Source organism: Sapajus apella, unplaced genomic scaffold (genome assembly GCF_009761245.1).
Source record: "Sapajus apella isolate SASKATOON/1434 unplaced genomic scaffold, GSC_monkey_1.0 scaffold17, whole genome shotgun sequence".
Lineage (NCBI taxonomy): Eukaryota > Metazoa > Chordata > Mammalia > Primates > Cebidae > Sapajus > Sapajus apella.
In genome coordinates this window covers 1,473,026-1,479,412 of record NW_022436957.1, presented here as the reverse complement: position 1 = coordinate 1,479,412, position 6,387 = coordinate 1,473,026, and the positions used below count along the sequence as shown (strand labels likewise).

The window sequence follows — 6,387 nt, the reverse complement described above, 5'->3', positions numbered from 1 at the left end:
TCCCCACATCTTTCTCAAGACTTCCCAATGATCAGTTGTCTGAAAGTCTAGTTTCTGACACTTTATTAATTTATTTGACTTTTCTGAATCATCTTCCAGGGGACAGTGGGTTTTGGATCAAAATGAAGTTGATTCACTAACTGAATTCATCACTTATACGTTGGATGGAATTGTGCAAATTACCTAGCTTATCATAATTTGGAAATGTGTAAAATTATGACAATTATACAAATCTTATTTTCTTTTTTTCAAACAAATAGATTGCCCTTAATTAATCCATGTCTGTTGTGGGAATTAGAGATATTAATTGAAAAGTACCCACTAAGGTGATTGACCTCATCTAGCCACTGATACAGGAGAACGTGTAATTATTACTGTGATGTTCATATGATTTTGCCTACAATTCCTTTTACCCATCAAAATTAAGGGCACAGTGGCTCACACCTATAATCCTAGCACTCTGAGGCTGAGGCAGGAGGATTGCTTGTGGCCAGGAGTTAAAACAAGCCTGGGCAACATAGCAAGAATCTGTCTCTACAGAAAATTTAAAAATTAGCTAGGCATGGTGGTGTATGTCTGTAGTCCCAGCTACTTGGGAGGCTGATCCAGGAGAATTGCTTGAGCCCAAGATTCTGAGGCTATAGTGGGCTATGATCACACCACTGCACTCCATCCTGGGCAATAGACTTTGTCTCTTAATTTTCTTTTTAATTAAGGAATAATTCCAAATCCAATAATGAGTTGAATGATATTATTGGCTCTATGCATTTCTATATTTTATCCTATGTCATAGTGACAGATATGATAACCATAAATATTTCTGGTATAAGAAAATACATGTGTCTCAATTTTCTTGGAATTTGACCTAAAAATCTCTATACTTGCTTTTAAGGACTAAAGTTGATACCAATATTTTTAAAGCATGGAAAGAGCAAACAAAATGCATATATAAGAGCATATATAAGATACAATATATGCAGAAAGAAAGAAGAATAAACATTATTCTCTGTGCTAGTATTATTTTAAGAAGAAATTCTATACAGATACTTATTTTTAATGCATGGTTTTGTGACAATGAAATGAATTGTACTTGTACAATGTACAGTTTGCACAAGTACAAATGGACAATTGTACAACTTCCACAATTCCGTTCAGCCTATATATGACCACCACAGGAATTACTGAGAATTATAAATGTTATAGTGTGGAGTGAAAACTCTGAAGATTATGTGCCTAAAACATTACCTGGTTTAATATTTAACAACTTTTATAAATGTTGTAAATATTTATACATTTTATAAATGTTTATAAAGCTAAAAGCTTATGGCAGAAATAAAGTTTGGGTATCTGCTGTGAGTTGAACTGTGTGATTTCTTTCCTTTTCTTTTCTGCAAAACTGATCACTACCAAAACTGTACATGTAAATTTCCTGCGATTTCGTCATTAGAATTTGCTTTGTACTTCATTTTAATATCTGAAATGTAATCTATAGTGTCACAAACATGTCAGATTTCAGGGTCGCCCCCTTGTTTATTATTTTAACTATAAAATTAAATTTGGGAAGTTGCCTTATATACATGGTCTAATGAATAATTTGGACTGTGAGTAAATGTTTTGATTTTTAAGTTTACCTTGAACTTTATCTGTTAGAAGTTCTGGAATATGCTGTGAGAATCCCCTTCCAGGGACGAGTCCCAAACTTTCTTGATAGATGCAGGTTCTCAATGAAGCCAACATTAAGTTACTTCCAGGGACCTACCTGGTCCACCTTCCAAGCTGCTTGGTTCTAATGAGGTCGAGACCATGCCTGCCATGACCTGTACCTGCACAAGGATTTTTCACACCTGACTGTCTGATCACGTAAGTCAGTTCTGCTTGCATATCTCACACAAGTGCGTTTAACTCAAAGAATGTAAGTTTGACATCTGTCTGGAAGATTAGCTGGAAAAATGTAAGTTTAGGTTTCTGAGCTATTTAGTCAAGCAGAAAAGTAGAAGGCAATCATAATAAAGTTTTCGAGATGAATACATGTTCAAAGAGGCAGCTCACATCTCTAACCACAGGTGGAGGTACCTTTTGCACCCCATGTTAACATGTCTTTCTGTCACTGAAGAAGTCAGAAGAAGTTCATGGAAAGTTGCAGTAGTCAGACTAGGGTTTCATGCTATGCTCAATTCACAGTTGCTATTCAGACACATTCTCTATTTCTTTTCAGAAACAAATTAATACAAATGCTGGTGCCTGGCATATAGCTATTGTGGTAGCAAATGTCTTTGTTTCATTTTCCTTCCCATTTCTTTATTCTCTATCTCAATGAGCAACAATCCCTACCCTCGACAGTTGACTTTCACATAACAGTGTCAGCATTACATTTTTACCACCTTGGCAACATTAAGCCTTTGTGTGTCCACATAGATCTTAGAGGTATTTTTGTTACTTCACTATCTCACAATTCTTTACCCCGGTTTGCTACATTGATGCTGATGGAACCTGAAGCTTAGGATGTAGCAATATTCCAAATAAATGTGTAAGACTGATGCTTGACATAGAAGGGATGATAAAGTCCAAGTCTCTGTTTGCTAAGGCTGCCATATCAAAATACCACAGACTGGGTAGATTTTTTTTAAAAAAAAACCTGAAATTTGCTTTTTCACAGTTCTGGATACTGCAAATCCAAAGTGTGGGCAGCACTATTTTCTCCTAAGGCCTCTCTCCTGGACTTGTAGACACTGTCTTCTCCCTGTGTCCTCACATGATTGTCCCTCTGTACTTGTTTTGTCCTAATCTCATCTTTTTATAAGGACAACAGTCCTATTGGATTAGGGCCTACCCTAAGGATCTCATTTAAGCTTAATTATCTCTTTTAAGGCCCTATAAATACAGTCCCCTCAGGGGTAATGGCTTCAACATATGAATTTTAAGGAGACCCAAATCAGCCCATAAGAGTCTATGAAAGATCAGCAGTCTGAACCGTCTGTGAAATATCTAGTTATCCACAACCATACAGTATATCCTTCATTTCACCTGTAAATATAAATGAACAGAAATACATATTCATACTCTATGTGCTGGCTGGCTTTGCATGGTGCCCAGTGGGAGAAAGTCTCACCATTTGTTTTGTTCATAGAACGAACACCTCTTTCTTGTAAGTTTTGTCACTCAGCAGATTCACTGTTGCGTGAAGTGCATATAACAGGTCATGGTTCTGATAGGATTAGTGGAAAGCCCCACTAGGATCATTATAATGAAATCTCTCATTTATGAAGGGAAAGGTCATGCTATTTTTGCTGTCTTTTCGTTTTGGATAAGAGCTGCCTGCTTTTTACAGGGTCCTGGTAGAGATTGTTCAGCTCACTATCAGATTCGTGTGGTCATACATGTTGAGGTACACATCAGAAATTAGGTGTTTTCCATCCCAATGAACAAGTGAGCCCAGGGACACTCCATTATGAAGGGGAAGTAGCTATATAACGTAGGGATCAGACAGGTCTAGTAGATATAAGTTGTTTGAATGAGCAAAATGTTCACATTTACCAATGTGCCTTCTCTTGCATGTGGCCTCTTCACGGCCCCATGGAAAGATACCAATGATCATATGTTTCTCCAGAGAAACAGAACTAATAGGAGATAGACAATTGGACAGATGAATACATGTATAGCTAGCTGGGTGGATGGATGAATGATAGATAAATCGATAGATGAAAGATAAATGAATGAATGAATAAAAAATGTGTGGACGAATAAATAGATAGATGATGAATAGATAGATAGATAATTATAACATGTGTCTCACATAGTTATAGGGGCTTAGACGTCCCACAACCTGCTGACTGCAAACTGAGAACCAGAAAAGCCTCTGATGTAATTCAGTCCAAGTCTGAAGGTTTGAGAGCCAGGGGTGATGATGCCAGAAGTAAGGAGAAAATGGATATCTAGCTTGAAGATAGAGACTGAATCCACCCTTCCACTGCCATTTTGTTCTATCTAGACGCTCAACAAACTGGCTGATGTTTACTGACATTGGTGAGGGTAGATCTTCTTTACCCAGTTTATCAGTCTGCTCTCACACTGCTATGAGGACATACCCAAGACTTGGTAATTTATAAAGGAAAGAGGTTTAATCAACTCAGAGTTCCACAGGGCTAGAGAGGCCTGACAATTATGGCAGAAGGTGAACAAGGAGCAAAGTCACGTCTTACATGGCAGCAAAAAAGAGAACATGGGTAGGGGAATGCTCCTTTGTAAAACCGTAAGATTTCACGAGACTTATTCACTGTCACAAGAACAGCATGGGAAAGACCCACCTCTCATGATTCAGTTACCTCTCACCAGGTCCTTCTCACAATACTTGGGAATTGTGAGAGCTAAAATTCAAGATGAGATTCGGGTGGAAACTCAGTGAAATCCTATCATCCAGTCTATTGTTTCTAATGTTAATTTCTTTCAGAAACACTCTCAGAGACACATCCACGAATAATGTTTTACCAGCTCTCTGGGCATCCCTTAGGTCAGACAAGCTGACACAATTAACCATCACATCAGGTAACAAAGAAAAAGCATATTCACACCAGGTTTAGATAGAAAGTCATGCTCTACAAATCATGAATAAATTGTTAGGACCTTTTTATTGCTCCAAAAACAATGAGATATAAGGAGAGAAAATGATGCTTATTACAGGGTAGCAGGAGAATGGATGCTCAGAAGCACAACTGGGTGTTTATTGGATCAAATAAAACCCAACTGCAACCAGAGAAAAGTCACAGATCACATACACAGGAGTAATAATTAGATCAATACCCAGGTTCCCATCAGTAACATGAAGAAGCAATAAAATGCAAATGATGAGGGATTGTCTATCAATATAAAATTCAGAAATGGTAAAGAATATGCTTCAAAATGATGTACCAATAAGTGCATGTTTAAACAAACAAGTCCCAGGATAGTGTATCAATCATGATAGCTTAATAAATATGAGTGGGAGAAATGGAAGAGAGTAAATGAAAACAGTGTAATATGTGTAGTCAAAAAGAAGGAAAGACAGACAGATAACTAGATATACATAGATGATAGATAGATAGATAGATAGATAGGTAATAGATAGATAGATAATCTATTATGGTTTACCAAAATGTAGAGCTCAAAAGTGGGTGAAATATATATGTGAGTATAATAAACTTAATATCCATCGATTATGATGTTCTGCCATATTGAAGTCTATCTTCTAAAACATGCGTGATTCAGAAACATCATCTCCCATCCCCTTTAGTTTTGCTTTATTTGTTCATTTGACCATCATTTTGTACAGAGACCTATGCTTGAGTTTCTGTCCTCAGAATGTCTAACAATTATGAAATAGGGTAGGACCTTTGGACAATCATATGTTCCAGGTGCCTGGGCCAATTCTGGTATATACCTCTTGTTCCAGCATAAGAGTTAATAGTTATTTCCCTCCCACGGTTGTTCTGTTATGTGTAACACATTATAAATTCATTCTGTAGAAAAACCAAAGGATTAACTTTTTAATTCCAAATAGTTGAAATCAAATGCCTTCACTTTATCTGGGACCCATTAAAAACTCTGTTAGAGTTTCAAATGAAATCTACTAGGCTGGCCAGGCACAGTGGCTCATGCCTGTAGTTCCAGCACTTCGGGAGGCCAAAGTGGGAGAATTGCTTGAGGCCAGGGGTTTGAGACCAGCCTGGACAACGGTATCAGTCCATTCTCATGCTGCTAATAAAGACATAGCAGAGACTGGGTAATGTATAAAGGAAAGAGGTTTAATTGACTCACACTTAAACATGGCTGAGAAGGTGTCAGAAAACTTGTAATCATGGTGTAAAAGGAAGCAAACATGCCCTTCTTCACATGGCAGCAGCAAAAAGAAGTGCAAACACAAAGGGGGGAAAACCCCTTATAAAACCATCAGATCATGTGAGAACTCACTGTCACAAGAAGAGTATTAGGGTAACAGCCCCCATGATTAAATTACCTCCCACTGGGTCCCTCCCAGGACACAGGACTATGAAAACTACAATTCAAGATGAGATTTGGGTGGAGACACAGCCAAACCATGTCAGCAACATAGCAAGACAGCTTCTCTACAAAAATACAAAAATTAGTTGGGTGTGGTGGCACATGTCTGTAGTCTGAGCTACCCAGGAGGAAGCTGAGGTGGGAGGATCACTTGAGCCCAAGAGGCAGATGTTGCAGTGAGCTGAGATCACTCCACTGCACTCCAGCCTGGTTGACGGAGCAAGATCCTGTCTCAAAGATTAAAAAACAAAACAAAACAAAATTAAAAATCTACCGGGTAGTCTACACTCTCTCTTAATGTTGCCTGGACATCACACACACACACACACACACACACACACACACACACACACA

At 38.0% G+C, this 6,387-nt stretch overlaps 1 long non-coding RNA gene across 1 annotated transcript; it reads left to right on the top strand.

Annotated features, from left to right (window-relative positions):
- Positions 1–4,271: 4,271 nt before the first annotated feature.
- LOC116556526 lies at positions 4,272–6,066 on the top strand. Its single transcript, XR_004271060.1, has 3 exons — positions 4,272–4,357; positions 4,753–4,756; positions 6,041–6,066. It is a non-coding gene; the product is annotated as an uncharacterized LOC116556526 (long non-coding RNA).
- The last annotated feature ends 321 nt before the right edge of the window (positions 6,067–6,387 follow it).